Source organism: Salvelinus alpinus, chromosome 30, assembly GCF_045679555.1.
Source record: "Salvelinus alpinus chromosome 30, SLU_Salpinus.1, whole genome shotgun sequence".
NCBI lineage: Eukaryota > Metazoa > Chordata > Actinopteri > Salmoniformes > Salmonidae > Salvelinus > Salvelinus alpinus.
The window spans coordinates 39,333,455-39,349,547 of record NC_092115.1 but is presented as its reverse complement, the minus strand read 5'-3'; the positions used below and the strand labels follow the sequence as shown (position 1 = coordinate 39,349,547).

The 16,093-nt window shown below is 42.5% G+C and overlaps 1 protein-coding gene across 7 annotated transcripts in view; it reads right to left on the bottom strand.

The window, feature by feature from the left end:
• The window catches only part of LOC139560235 (receptor-type tyrosine-protein phosphatase S-like), a 108,810-nt gene extending 96,400 nt beyond the window's left edge, over positions 1 to 12,410 (bottom strand). For 4 of the 7 annotated variants that reach the window (XM_071376820.1, XM_071376819.1, XM_071376822.1 and 1 more), the window contains exon 1: positions 12,066 to 12,405. The gene's annotated coding sequence lies outside the window, so the exon portion shown is untranslated. Of the gene's footprint in view, positions 1 to 12,065 lie in introns of all 7 variants that reach the window. The other 3 variants (XM_071376817.1, XM_071376818.1, XM_071376821.1) reach the window with 2 other exon arrangements.
• Between the last annotated feature and the right edge of the window lie 3,683 nt (positions 12,411 to 16,093).

The window sequence follows — 16,093 nt, the reverse complement described above, 5'->3', positions numbered from 1 at the left end:
CTGACAAAACGACATAACCGTCAGTCTCCTAGTACAAGCACTGTTCACTTTGCTGCATATCAATGAAGCTACAGACCAGGGTGCCTGAACAAACCGTCGATATTAACGTTCCTTCCCACTGAGTTATATAGCAGTATTTAGAAATCCGAAGTATTAGCTATTCCCACTGGCAATAACATATTAGTTCGAAGTACTAATACCAGTTCCTACAGGAAGGAATGTTTGGGAATGAGGAACGTTATCAACCTCAAACATTCGGAACCAGAAGCCGTCAAGAGATTACCCCATTTACTCCTGTTAAGCTACGAGCCAGGATGAGTGATCCTCAAATCATACTTCCGAGAATGAATATGGGGGGAAAAAAACAAGTTCCCTCACAACCGTAGGGAACTTAAGCTTGGCTTGTGGTGGATGCTGCATTTAGTGATCGTCCCTCCCTGGGGTTTGATGAGGCGGAATGGGCATTGTAGGGCTTAGAACGACTGTGTGTTATACTTCCTGAGTGACTTTGTGTGCGTGCATGTGTGCGTGCATGAGTGCGTGCATGTGTGCGTGCACGCGTGTATGCTATACGCCTCGTTTTTCTTCAACCAATTTCAGAATTCGATTTCCTGTCAACCACTTAAGTCACCATAACAGGAGCCTTTAGACCTCCCTGCCCGAGGCTGAGCTCAGCAGTGGCTGTAGCTGTGTTGTCAAAAACTGTACAAACTGTACTCTCTTGGCTGCATTCTCAAGGTATACTCATAGTACCTGTACATGCCTCCTCTTATTAGTGAAAGAGGGACTCGAACCAGGGACCTTATCCATATCAGACCCAAACATCCCACACAAACCCACCAAAGGGTTTAACCTGATTTGCATAGGTGGTGTAGTGAAATGCTTAGTGCAGCGATGTGGTCACTGGTCACAATACCTCCAAAGGAGTGGTGCACTGTACTGTACTGTACTGTAAGCCTACTCAGCTAAAAGGGGACACAGAAGAGTGACATGTGCTCATTGACAGTGTGTGCCCTCAGAATGAAGCTAACAGATGGACTGGCAGGAAAACTTAGCACCAAATGGTATTAAAGTACATATAGGCCGGATTACAAGAGCGGAAGGGAAACACTTTATTCACACGCAACCAAGCCTTATATGCAGAATAGGCAAAAAACACAATTTTGCTGTTCAATTGAAGTGGTGGCCTTATGGTAGACTGTAGCATATAATGCAGATTGGATAAATATGACTTTCCAATCAAACGGATTGGTCCAGAATATGATGGTGACCTTGTGGTGTCTGTTGCCGTGGTAACCTAGGTTTGGTCAATCCCAGATTATCTCTTTTTAACCTGTTAACATCACAGTGAAGAGGGAAGATGATATGCTGTTAGGAGGATAGATTTTAGGATGTATGAGATAAGTTATTGTACTCAAAATGATCCCAGATAGAGGTTAGCTGCTGGTGCCTTTTAGGTCAAGGCTCACAACAGGGTTAGTCAGTCCTTGGTAAAAAAAAAATATATATATGTATATACAGTGCCTTGCAAAAGTATTCATCCCACTTGGCGTTTTTCCTATTTTGTTGCATTACAACCTGTCATTTAAAAGTATTTTTATTTGGATTTCATGTAATGGACTTACACAAAATTATCCAAATTGGTGAAGTGAAATGACAAAATTCGTACAAATAAATTATAAACGGAAAAGTGGTGCATGCATATGTATTCCCTTTGCTACAAAGCCCCTAAATAAGATCTGGTGCAACCAAATTACCTACAGAAGTCACATAATTTGTTAAATAAAGTCCACTTGTGTGCAATCTAAGTGTCACATGATCTGTCACATGATCTCAGTATATATACACCTGTTCTGAAAGGCCTCAGAGTCTGCAACACCACTAAGCAAGGGGCACCATCAAGCAAGTGGTACTATGAAGACCAAGGAGCTCTCCAAACAGGTCAGGGAAAAAGTTGTGGAGAAGTACTGATCAGGGTTGGGTTATAAAAAAAGACCAAAACTTTGAACATCCCACGGAGCACCATTAAATCCATTATTAAAAATTAGAAAAATATGGCCTCACAACAAACCTGCCAAGAGAGGGCCGCCCACCAAAACTCACAGACCAGGCAAAGAGGGCATTAATCAGAGGCAACAAAGAGACCAAAGATAACCCTGAAGGAGCTGCAAAGCTCCACAGCGGAGATTGGAGTATCTGTCCATAGGACCACTAAGCTGAAACACTCCACAGAGCTGGGCTTTATGGAAGAGTGGCCAGAAAAAAAGCCGTTGCTTATTAAAGAAAAAAATAAGCAAACACGTTTGGTGTTCGCCAAAATGCATGTGGGAGACTCCCCAAACATATGGAAGAAGGTACTCTGGTCAGATGAGACTAAAATTTAGGAAAACGCTATGTCTGGCGCAAACCCAACACCACTCATCATCCCCACAGTGAAGCATGGTGGTGGCAGCATCATGCTGTGGGGATGTTTTTCATAGACAGGGCCTGGGAAACTGGTCAGAATTGAAGGAATGATGGATTGTGCTAAATACAGGGAAATTCTTGAGGGAAACCTGTTTCAGTCTTCCAGAGATTTGAGAACTGATCCAACTTGAACCCATCCAACTTGGGATGGAGGTTCACCTTCCAGCAGGACAATGACCCTAAGCATACTGCTAAAGCAACACTTGAGTGGTTTAAGGGAAAACATTTTAATGTCTTAGAATGGCCTAGTCAAAGCCCAGACCTCAATCCAATTGAGAATCTGTGGTATGACTTAAAGATTGCTGTACACCAGCGGAACCTATCCAACTTGAGGGAGCTGGAGCAGTTTTGCCTTGAAGAATGGGCAAAAATCCCAGTGGCTAGATGTGCCAAGCTTATAGAGACATACCCCAAGAGACTTGCAGCTGTAATTGCTGCAAAAGGTGCTCTACAAAGTATTGGCTTTGGGGGGTCAATAGTTGTGCACGCTCAAGTTTTCATTTTTTTGGTCTTATTTCTTGTTTGTTACACACAAAAAATATTTTGCATCTTCAAAGTGGTAGGCACGTTGTGTAAATCAAATGACACAAATCCCCCCCAAAATCTATTTTAATTCCAGGTTGTAAGGCGAACAAAATAGGAAAAAATTGAAGGGGGGTGAATACTTTCGCAGGCCACTGTATATATATATATATATATATATACAGTATATACACACTGCTGTTGGCTTGGTGGGTGGCCAAAAACTCCCATTAGCTTTAGGTGGGCCACACCGGAAAAAGGTTCGGGAACCATTGCTGTTTTCAACATGTTTAACGGAAATGGACCTGAAATGTTCTCACAATTGTAAAGATAAGTTTCTAATCACATACAGCTGTGCATGAACAATAATCATTATCACAACATTCACATTCACACATAGGCGTATCCATACACACAAACCGAACACACACACCCACACTAAAACACACTCTCACCGACAGAGAGAGATTATGCTAATTCCTATGACTAAACATCACTTTCTTGGGGGATAAACAGCTTTAACAGAGAGAAACAGGCAAATCTCCCCCACCGACAACCAGAGACACACTGCAGTCCTGTCAACCTCCACATCCCTGCTATCTCTATCACTAAAACAGGCCCTTGGTCTGTTTAACTCTGTCTGTCTGTTCATTGGCTCATTAAGCAGCCTGATGGCTGAGACCTTGTCAGCTCGTGGGTCAATTACCATATCTGAGCCTGCCAGATACCTCCATACAAGCTGGGTGCAGTAGCTACAGTACCTACTGTATGTTCTGCATATCTAGCTACATGCAACTCATGCAGATTATCATTTATTATGCAGTATTCCTACTGCCAGAAACCTGGATCCATGCTGGAGGCAGCAGAGTACACGGAGCACAATTAAATAGAATACAGTATGTAGTACATACTGTATTCTAGATACGACTGGCTACATGCAGTTCATGAGGATGGTGATCTGTTTGGCAGTACTCCTACTGACTCAATGAGTAAGAGTAGTCAGATAGACTAGTGAAAAATAGTGTATTTTAATAACATGTTTATGCAATATTCTGGTATGTTTGTGATAATAGATGTATCCATCTATCAATCCACCCCCCACACATCACTCACTCTCTCTGGTTTCCACCAGTTACCACAGCCACAAAGTCAAAATGGCTATGTCGTAGAAATTCGTGAAAACTAAAATGTAATTTAAGGTTAGGGTTAGGCACAAGGTTAGCAGTGTGGTCAAGGTTAGGGTTAAGGTTAGGTTTAAAATCACATTTTAAGAAGATAAATGGTTGAAATAGGCAGGGTTTATGACTTTGTGGCTGTGGTAACTAGTGACGAACCCTCTCTCTCTCCCTCCATGTTTTTAATAACCAAGATGGCACCGGGCCCTGTCTCTCTCTGTCTCTGTCCCTCTCTCTATCATTGCCTCCCTCCCACCCGCGCCCTCCATTTTAGTTTTACAGTAGAGGCTCAGTCAGTCCTGTTCTGTTCTGCCTGTCTGTCGTGTCTCTCAGGGGAGTTAATAAGATGTCCAGGCTGAGCTGAGCGGCCGCCATACTCCTCAGAGCTCTCGTCTACATCCCAAATGGCACCCTATTGCCTATGTAGTGCACTACCGTTGACCAAAGCTCTATGGGCCCTTGTCAAAATGTCAAAAGTAGTGCATTATATAGGGAATAGGGTGCCATTTGTGAAGCAGGCCTCCCCTCATTCCTGAGCAAATGAACGATTAAAAACCCATCAAGCGAGCCACACAGTGAAACCTGAGATGCTTCTGACGGGAGCAACAGCAGCCAATGGAGGAGGGGAGAAGAGATGGAAGAAAGAACAATAGAAGCTCCCTGACAACAGAGACGGCCTTGATCATCTTCACTCACTTTCATGTCATTATTAAGACACATCTCAAGCTTTTCAGGAAGATGAGGACTATTTATCAGATAGGCACTGCAATAACCGAAAAGTCACTGGGTTAAATGCGGAAGACACATTTCGGTTGAATGCATTCAGTTGTGCAACTGACTAGGTATCCCCTTTCCTTTATTTGCAATGTGTAGGCAGAGCCTACTTCATTCATTAGTGCTTTTGGCCCCTGCTGTCCAGATCATGCAGGCTAGATTTAGATTATTCTCATTGTAAAACCTCTGTCATCGATATTCTGTGTATTAATTCCTTGGTATAACATGTGTATGTTTACCCAGCTCCGTCCCTCCTGAGTACACACACTGTCATGGCCACATACACTGTCATGGCGACACCTGGCTAGGCCTGGTCACATGATCCCTGTCCTCTCCTCTGAGATCTAATTATCCCTGGCGCTGCTGGCTACATGGTCTCGCATAAATTAACAACCACACTGATGTCATTGTAGCCTGGTCCCAGATCTGTTTGTGCACTTGCCAACTCCATTGCTGTCATTGTCAAGGCAAACATGAAAGCAGGAGCAGACTGGCACCCAGGCTAACATCATTGTAACCGCAGGAAAAAATTATAATAATACGTAAATACTCATTAGAGGTGCACTAAAGTGTATGATTATATTTAGATACCATGTGTTTGATGTATTTGACACCATTCCACTCATTTCGCTCCAGCCATTCCCACGAGCCCGTTCTCCCCAATTAAGGTGCCACCAACTTCCTGTGTCATGCACCCATCTTGAGCAATTCTACTAGTAACGAACCATTGGTTCCTGATGGAGATGAGAGATTTGTGACGCCAAAATGAGTTTTGCCTTGAGGGACAGAAAAGATGTGAATCGAATTGAAAGCCAAAGTAATGACGTAGAAAAACATACATTGTGCTCGATGGTTCTGTCCTGTCTGTCAGTGAGAGGGAGACTGAGAGAGTGTTTGTGTGTGTGTGTGTGTGTGCATGAGTGTGTGTTTTTGCAGCAGCACAAGTGTAGGTTGCGTGCATGTCCGTGCTCTCTGTTGTTAGTGTGTGTGTGTCCTTGCGGCTGTGCGTGTGCAGTGTGTGCGTGTCCGTGCGCACTTGTGGGCAAGTGTGTGTGTGTCTGTGACAAATTAAAGAGCTGCCAAAGATAACAGACTGACAAATCGCCCCCGTCCTCACAACGGCCAGACATCTCAGCCAGCCTGGTGCATACCAACTACCATCAGACTGAATAATGGTTATCATACTGTCTTTTTATGATACACTAAAATGGTTCACAAAAGTGGAATGCTCCGACATACAGTGAATCACATACATAAAGCAGGCAGGCAGACATCGAGGTATTCAATTACTGTTCGAGTGACCTAAGCGACTTTGAGCGTGGTATGATCGCCGGTGCCAGGCACGCCGGATCCAGTATCTCAGAAACGTCCGCCCTCCTGGGCACGACAGTGTCTAGGGTTTCTCAAGAGTGGTGCGACAAACAAAAATCCAATCCAGTCTCAGTACCGTGGGCGAAAACAGTTTGTTGATGAGAGAGGTCGAAGGAGAATGGCAAGAATCGTGCAAGCTAACATGGGGGGCGACAAACAGAAAAATAACGGCGCAGTACAACAGTGGTGTGCAGAACGGCATCTCGGGAACTCAAACATCGTTGGTCCTTGTCACGGATGGGCTATTGCTGCAGACAACCACAATGGGTTCCACTCCTAACAGCTAAAATCAAGAAGAAGGGGCTCCAGTGGGCACGCGATCACCAACACTGGACAATTAAGGAGTGGAAAAGCATCGCCTTGTCCGACGAATCCCGGTTCCTGTTGCATCATACTGATGGCAGAGTCAGGATTTGGCGTAAGCAGCATGAGTCCATGGACCCACCCTGCCTGGCGTCAACGGTACAGGCTGGTGGCGGTGGTGTACCGCCATCGAATCTGCAGCAACTGCATGATGCCATCCCGTCAGCATGGTCCAACATCCCCGTGGAACGTTTCCGACTTGTAGAATCCTTGCCCCAAAGAATTCAAGCTGTTCTGGAGGTAAAGGGGGGTTCCAACCCAGTAGTAGATAAGTGTACCTAATAAAGTTGTTGGTGAATGTATACATAATTACACAATCATAAGCTTCCTATTCCATCTGTAGCTTTTGGCTGCCTGAATAAATAATTAACTTAGGTTATTTAAGAACTCATAATGGTAAAATAGGAAATAGGAACTCAATGTTATTCGTTAACTAATTAATAAGTGCTTATAGCATACTATATGTTGATGATTATGTAAAACATGTATGTTTATTAATATGTCGTTGTAATAAGCCTATATACTATCATTGTAGCCTATAACAATGTTGGAAAATATTTGTTTCATTTGGTTTTGTATTCAGTTAGCACAGTTCTTATTCATTCTTAAGATCTCATTTTAGAAGTGATGTTCTCTACCCTGACACTTGTTTAAACCATGCCGGATGGAATTACCACGTTTTCACCCGTGGTTGAAAATATCAATTCATAATCGCAATATCTGGCCCCCACCACTCTTGCAGGACCCAAATCGTCTCCATCCTTCTGACCTGTAGTCGTGAGAGGTGATGTTATGCAAATAGAGTCATAACCTTTGAAATCTGCCCAGCCCACACAGATAGGGATATGAAATAATCATGTACAGACAGACCATAGTAGACAGCAGTAGCCATAATCCATACCTGATAGTGATACAGTTGAGGTCAAAGCATTAACATGGACAGATTTCATCAAAACAAGTCATTACTGTCTGGATACTGATTAATTTTCTCTTTTCTTCTAGGTCTCGGCAGCCATCCAGGAGACATTAATGAGTTTACTAGCCTTACTCTTGAGCCAAAAAGGGATTCTCAATCAGAAAGAGGATTTTCTTTTCTTTGTACAACGGAAATAGCCTGGTTCTACAGCCCAAAACCAAAGAAGCTTATTCTCTTTCCCAAAACTGCCCTTGCCCAAAACAACAGGCAAATTCATCAGCATTCTTTAGAACGTTCTAGAATATTCTTGCCAACCACAGCCTTCATTCCACGTCTGATGAGACAGTCTGCAAGTTTCTATCATGTCAGCCATCTTGTCACTCAATCTCCCTGCCCTTTATAACTTCTGCCACTCGGTGACACAGCAGCAACAGCACCTCAGTGCAACCACTTCGCCACTTCCACTTTAGAGCGTTTCACAGTGGCTTGCAAATCAACACATTAACATATACATTGCTTCTTCAACAGAGCTAGAATAAAGATCTGATAGGAAGAATATTGCAAAATGAAAAATCCTAATGTAACAGTAGATAGGGAAAGAGGGGAGATGGTAGAACGGAGAGGAGAGGGAGAAAGGGGAGAGAGGGAAAAGAGAGGGAGGGAGGAGAAAAAAGGAGAGGGGAGGTGGAAGTGATAGAAAGAGGAGAGAGGGGAGAGAGAAATAACAGGAGAGGAGAGAAGACAGGAGAAAAACATGAATGAAAGAACATGAAAGGACAGGGTGGAGAGGAGGGGAGGAAAAAAACAGAGAGAGAAAGGTAGATAAAAGAGAGAGAAATGGGATAGAGAGGTAAAGGAGAGGTATATTGAAGCAGTGTGCATTATTCATCTGTGCTGACACATCACAATCTCTGATTCATCTGGTGAAGGGCATCAATCAAGTTCCAACCCATCTGACAGCTTTCACTCATCCACAGTACACTCCAGACCCCACACTCCTCTACTCATTCTCTCCTCTGTTCTCCTCTCCTCTCTTCTAATCTACCAAGGAGGTCCTGTAGAGCTGTGTAAAAACTATAAAAGTATTGTATGGTGTGCTTATAAACCCCATTTTTGGATGAGGTATAGAGGTTCTGAGCATATAAACTACGTCTAAGGTTCTGGTCGCTGGATCTGACTGGAAACAAACCTGCAAACTATTTGCTCCATGTACAGGAGAACTGACTGCAGTGCCGTTGGATTAACCCACATGGCAGTGGTCATTGTGATATACACTACCGTTCAAAAGTTTGGGGTCACTTAGAAATGTCCCTGTTTTTGAAAGAAAAGCACATTTTTTGGTCCATTAAAATAACATAAAATTGATCAGAAATACAGTGTAGACATTGTTAATGTTGTAAATGACTATTGTAGTTGGAAATGGCAGATTTTTTATGGAATATCTACATAGGCGTACAGAGGCCCATTATCAGCAACCATCACTCCTGTGTTCCAATGGTACGTTGTGTTAGCTAATCCAAGTTTATCATTTTAAAAGGCTAATTGATCGTTAGAAAACCATTTTGCAATTACGTTAGCACAGCTGAAAACTGTTGTTATGATTAAAGAAGCAATAAAACTGTACTTCTTTAGACTAGTTGAGTATCTGGAGCATCAGCATTTGTGGGTTCGTTTGCAGGCTCAAAATGGCCAGAAACAAAGAACTTTCTTCTGAAACTCGTCAGTCTATTCTTGTTCTGAGAAATGAAGGCTATTCCATGCGAGAAATTGCCAAGAAACTGAAGATCTCGTACAACGCTGTGTACTACTCCCTTCACAGAACAGTGCAAACTGGCTCTAACCAGAGTAGAAAGAGGAGTGGGAGGACCCGGTGCACAACTGAGCAAGAGGACAAGTACATTAGAGTGTCTAGTTTGAGAAACAGACACCTCACAAGTCCTCAACTGGCAGCTTCATTAAATAGTACCCGCAAAACACAAGTCTCAACAGTGAAGAGGTGACTCCGGGATGTGGCCTTCTAGGCAGAGTTGTAAAGAAAAAGCCATATCTCAGACTGGCCAATAAAAATAAAAGATTAAGATGGGCAAAAGAACACAGACACTGGACAGAGGAACTCTGCCTAGAAGGCCAGCATCCTGGAGTCGCCTCTTCACTGTTGACGTTGAGACTGGTGTTTTGCGGGTACTATTTAATGAAGCTGCCAGTCCATTAAAAATCTGCCGTTACCAGCTACAATAGTCATTTACAACATTAACAATGTCTACACTGTGTTTCTGATCAATTTGATGTCATTTTAATGGACCAAAAAAAATGTTGCTTTTCTTTCAAAAACAAGGACATTTCTAAGTGACCCCAAAACTTTTGAACGGTAGTGTAATATGCCAAGAGCATGATTGCTACAATATTGAAAGATGCAACAAAAGATTCCTCTGAGTCTGGATGGTACTGTGGATAAACTGTTTAACAGACAAGTAACATCTTATTATAGCCTTTTGACTCACGCACCCTCACGCTGGTGCCCCTGACATGCACAAGGCCTGGGGTGGCAGATAACCAGGAACATGGGCCTCTGACTAACCAGCAGCAGCCCACAGGACTTAAAGACACAACATGAGGAGGAAGAATAGAAATAGAAGCGTGTGCTCAGCTGTTTTAAATCAACGCTGCCCGCCAGGATCTGGGGAGACACAGCAGCAGAAAGTGCACTCTGACCTGAAATCCAACTTTCCACAGGGCTCACTCATCACTTCAACGTTGACATGACCTTGATGCGTATCTGATAGTGCTGATGACGACGTGAAAGAGATTGAAGCCAAGTGATGGAGAGAAAACTCAAATTGGAAATGGATTACTGCAAATCCAATCCTATCTGTTTGGTATGTAGCGTGTTGCTTCTCAGGTTTCTTGCACAGGATCGGTTAATATTTTATACTGAGGACTACCGAGAACCAAACCCAAGTTCTTCAGAACCAATCTAAGACCCAGGCCTACCCAGAGGCATTGGTTTCACCAGCTGTATCTGTCTACCCATAAAAAAAGTCACCAAAAACCAATCTGGGAGAGAGATGGTTCATGGGAGAAAGCTCCTACTAGAAGTGCAGTACACAGAGTTCTAACATGTAACCTCACTGTAACTGTAAAGATACTTCTCTGTATTGCTGTCGAAGTAGGTTAACTTTGTGCGGCTGATGATGTCTTCATCTCTTTACAGGGAAATTGTGAAAAAAAGATTGAGAAAAAAAAGCCTAAATATATAGCTGGTCATAGTGTCTCATTTGCCAGATCTAAATATTTAGTAGACATCTATCAGTTTAAAATGAAAATCTAATTCAGAATATGAATGGGTGCATGGGTGTGAATTTGAACCAATTAGACATGTGGAAAGTGGTTGGAATGAACAGCAGCCTACATATGATGCCCCTCAAGGGATGAAGAGACCATCTGTTTTAAGAGAAAGGAAGGGGGGAAAAACAATTAAGCCTAAACTTGGATTTGATATGATAGGATCTCTCCAAACTGCTGCCTGAAGGCCTGGTGGTTGCATTGTCTGTAAGGAATTAAAACACCAAAAAAAGCATGGTGGCTAGATAAGTAATCAAGGTGCGCTTGTTTTTGTCAATGCAAGCACACCCTGCGAAAATGTGTCAAGGTAAATCGATGCCAGCATTATATTTCAGAAGCATAGATGCTTCCTGAAAGTGTGCTCGCATTTTTCTGGCCTTATAGGATTTTTAAATGGGTCAACACATCATATTAACATGTGTTAAAAAATCTGTGAATATTTAATGTTTTTTTTCTCCAACAATGCTAATGGGAGAAGCAGGTGCCTAATAGGCGAAGCGACCCAATAGTCTGTAGAGTAATCTAAATAGACTATCCGCCCCGCCACCTGGTGTCATGTCATCGCCCGATTTATGGCAATTGGGTGAACTGACGCTCGATATATGCCTATAAAGGACAACAACAAAACACTAGCATAATATAGGCGCGATTGGTTATTAAGAATAAATAAAGAATACATACGATGACAGACGTGCCGGAAGCACCGGCTGGTGTCAAAACAAACTGATGAGGAACAAAGGGGCGACATATCGCCAACCAGCGAGGGGTCCCTAATAAAGCCTCTCCGGTGAACAATGAGGCGCAGGAGAGAAACTGGGTGGCAAGAAGGCTTGGTACCGCCGACGACAACCTGCAAATGATATTATTCTCAACCAGAAAACCTAAGCTCAACAGTTGCATGCAAAGTCTAAAGTAACCCAAAACAACACAAAACATAGTATTATTGTTTGAAGGAGAAATTATCCAAATTGACCCATATGTTTAAAATAGAGTCTGTAAACAGCAGCCGAGCACACGACAGCCAAACTGCCTACCGAGCTACACCGATCAGGGCGCGGTGTTTAATAATAAATAAAGGAAACGAATCCCTCGTGCATATGGCAAAACAACCTATTTTTAATCGATTTCATATTTACCTTTATGGAGAAAGTGAGTGCTCCGTCTTGTTTTTGATCGGATAAATTAATGTGCATGGACTTGCAGCTGGCAGCTTCCCTTTAACCCCCGACAGAAATAATAATCCCATTTGACAGGAGAGATCCTCTGAAAGGTTAGATTTTTCGGCAGTGAACGCATGCATCGCCGGAGTCCTCGGCTGTCCTCTCGCCTCCTCAGAAGCCTTGCAGGACCACTATTCTGCGCCCGTGTTTGGGGGGACCATCTCCGGTCGAGCGGGTTGAGACACTGCTGGTTGTCAATTGATACTCACTGTCTTCCTCCTCAATGCCCTTCCTCCCTCTCCCCCCTCTCTCCTGCTCGCTCTCTCACACACGGATGAGCTCCCCCTCCCTCCCATCGTGACGTGATGGAGTCAAGATCTCCAATAGCAACCGCATCCCCCTCATCACCCAAACCTTTTTGTCATCTCAGTGGACCGCTGACTGGTGCTAAAGAGATGACTGCTGTTGCTGAGGTAGCCTGTCTACTGTAACGTGTATGTTAGAGTGAGCTCTACATGTCATGATGGACTAGATGAGATTATATAATAATAAGAACAAGGGAGATATTCAGAACTTAATTTAAGAATCATTAGAGTTACATTCATTGGAGTAGCATTCAAACTGTCTCATTAGAACAACTCACCTCTCCACTGCAAATCATCCGCAGGTCGTTTCTTTTTTTTGTTGCAAAAGTAGGTCCTTTTGAACTATGAAAATATGCATAGAAGTAGCCTAAGTGTTTTTATAGAATTGAATATTCAGAGTCAGATATATAACACTCAAACCTATAAACATATTGCCTTCATAAAAAAAGAGAATAAGTGTTGTCTCGTCTTGACACTGGGCCAGAGGAGACGCAGAGAACCAGGTGGATGTTGAATCTCGTTAACCCAAAAATAAAGTCTCATGTAATTGGTCAGCTGCTCGATTAAGTTCTGGGTCCATACTTGTTGAGAAAATGGATCAAGATATGCTAGATCGAGGAACTGGGACCGGAACGAGGAGCTTCACCCTCTCTATCTTTGCAAATGATGGGCTGAATGTCCCCTCCTCTTCCGAAATTCGAGAGACGCTAACACCTGCGAAATTGTAATTTGTCCAAACAACCAGAGACGAAAAACCCAAACACCGGAATTTACTGCTGCTCGTTAGCCCACGGATCCCATTCCTTCCCGACATATTATACGACACCAGGCTTGTTTATGTAGATCTATCCACTAGAGGGAGCGCAAACCTTTCCCGACTTTAGCTGTTTACACGCATACAAACACGCACACAACCTTTCAGTTCATGATATGAGTGAGATGCGGAGCACACACACATATTCAAACCTGCATGCTCTGACACAGAATCAACCCAACTAACACACACCTTGTCTTTTCTCCATCATCTAAGCATAATCTGCTTTCACCAGACCAATTCTTTATTTGTGTTTATCTCTTCACCTAACCATAATGTATCCATGTAGTCTCTTTAATGTCAGGGGTAGAAGGTAATTAGATGAAGAGGGGTTTAGGGGAGCCCTTGCCAATGCCATATTGCTATCTATCCAGTTCCTTCAGGTCTGCTAACACAGCAAGCTTGGGGGCTAGTGGAGGTGGTAGGGGCTAGGGCAGGTGGTACCGGTTGGTTTTTGGACCAGGTCTCTTGTCTGGCATGACTGAATATGACCATCTGAGCTGCTCTCGAACAAAGGAGGCTAAGCTGTATTTCCTTTGTTACTGCTGACACCTTGCGGGTGAAAAGAGAAGTACCACTGTAGTTACATCAGCTTTCCATATTGTCTTACATTAGTCAGTAGTGCTGTACGTTCATAACGTATACAGTATAATGAATCAAACGAATGCCATTCTAACACATGTAATAGAGAAACGTGTCTGCTCTATATATAATGTACGAAGTGTATACCTATTGCCTATAAACAGAAAGGTTTAATCAGAGGTCTGATATGGGTTGTTCCACGAAATGAGTACCTTTTGCATCCCTATTTTAAGTAGAAATTGTGCACCAATATTACTTTTAAAAGCCTGTTATATTAATTGAAGTCGTATTTAATATAGACCACAAGCAAAATGCAATATTTTTGATTATTGTGGCAAAGACAAAAGTGGTCTGTGCGCTCTCTGCGACTAGGAATACTTTAGCCCAATTAACGTCAAGTTTTCTCCAAGTTTTCACCATCACTACCCACATTTCTATGCACAGTTTTTATGCGAGTAAAGTATTTTTTTGGTATTTTATTCCACATCCCCATATGCTGCTGTCAAGGCTGAAGCTACTCTTCATGCAGTCCAATCACAATTACATTCAATAAAACAATATATAACACATTATTACACACTACTCTACCATAACATATCTGCAATACAAAATCAATACAGCAAAATAACAATATTTAAAATGTATGTGTGTGCAGTGGAGGAAAAAGTACCCAATTGTCATACTTGAGTAAAAGTAGAGGTTCTTTAATAGAAAGTTACTCAGGTAAAAGTGAAAGTCACCCAGTAAAATACTACTTGAGTAAAAGTCTAAAAGTATTTGTTTCTAAATATAAATGTAACTGCTCAAATATACTTAAGTATCAAAAGTAAAAGTATAAATCATTTCAAATTCCTTATATTAAGCAAAGCAGACGGCACCATTTTCATGTTTTGAAAATGTATGGACAGCCACGGGCACACTCCAATACTCAGACATCATTTACCTAAGATGCCTTTGTGTTTAGTGAGTCCACCATATAAGAGGCAGTAGGGATGACCACTTGTTCTCTTGATAAGTGTGTGAATTGGACAATTTTCCTGTCCTGCTAAGCCTTCAAAATGTAACAAGTACATTTGGATGTCAGGGTAAATGTAAAGAATACAAAAGTACATCATTTTCTTTAGGAATGTAGTGGAGTAAAAGTACAAGTTGTCAAAAATATAAATGCTTAAGTAAAGTACAGATACCCCAAAAAGCTACTTAAGTAGTACTTTACACTGCCGTGTGCGTGTAGTGTGTGCTAGCATGTGTTTGTGAATGCTGTGTGTGTGTGTGTGTGTGTGTGTGTGTGTGTGTGTGTGTGTGTGTGTGTGTGTGTGTGTGTGTGTGTGTGTGTGTGTGTGTGTCTGCGTGTCTCGTCACAGTCCACGCTGTTCCATAAATTGTAGTTTTATCTGTTTTTGAAATCTGATTTTACTGCTTGACGAAGCTACATGATTTGGAATAGATTTCCATGTATTTATGGCTTTATGTAGTGCTTTGCATTTCCCGTAGTCTGTTCTGGACTGTGAAGAAACCTCTGGTGGCATGTCTTGTGGGGTATGTATGGGTGTCTGAGCTGTGCGCTGGTCGCTTCAACAGACAGATTGGTGATTTTAACATGTCAATAACTCTCACAAAGACAAGCAGGCTCCACCCTGAGCCAGGAGAGTTGCTGGCTCTCCGTGTACATCTAAGGGCCAGCCGTGCTGTTCTGTTCTGGGCCAATTGTAATTTACCTGTGTCCCTCTTTGTGGCACTTGACCATATGACTGGACAGTAGTCCAGGTGCGACAAAACTAGGGACAGAAGTACCTTTTTTTCATAACAATGTCGAGAAAGCAGAGCTGCACTTTATTATGGACAGACTTCTCCCCATCTTAGCCACCGTTGCAGCATTATGTTTTGACCATCAGTTTACAATCCAGGGTTACTCCAAGCAGTTCAGTCTCCTCAACTTGATACTTTCCCACGTTATTCATTACATTATTTAGTTGAGGTTTAGGGTTTAGTGAATCCTTTTTCCCAAATACAATGCTTTAAGTTTTTTAAATATTAAGGACCAACTTATTTATTGCCATACTGAAACTCGTTGTTTAAGTGTTGCAATGATTTGACTTGCTGTGGTAGCTGATGTGTACAGTGTTGAGTCATCAGCATACAGTACATAGACACACAGGCTTTACTCAGTGCCAGTGGCAGGTCATTAGTGAAGATTGAATGAAGTAAAGGGTCCTAGGGAATGCCTGACTCTACCTGGATTA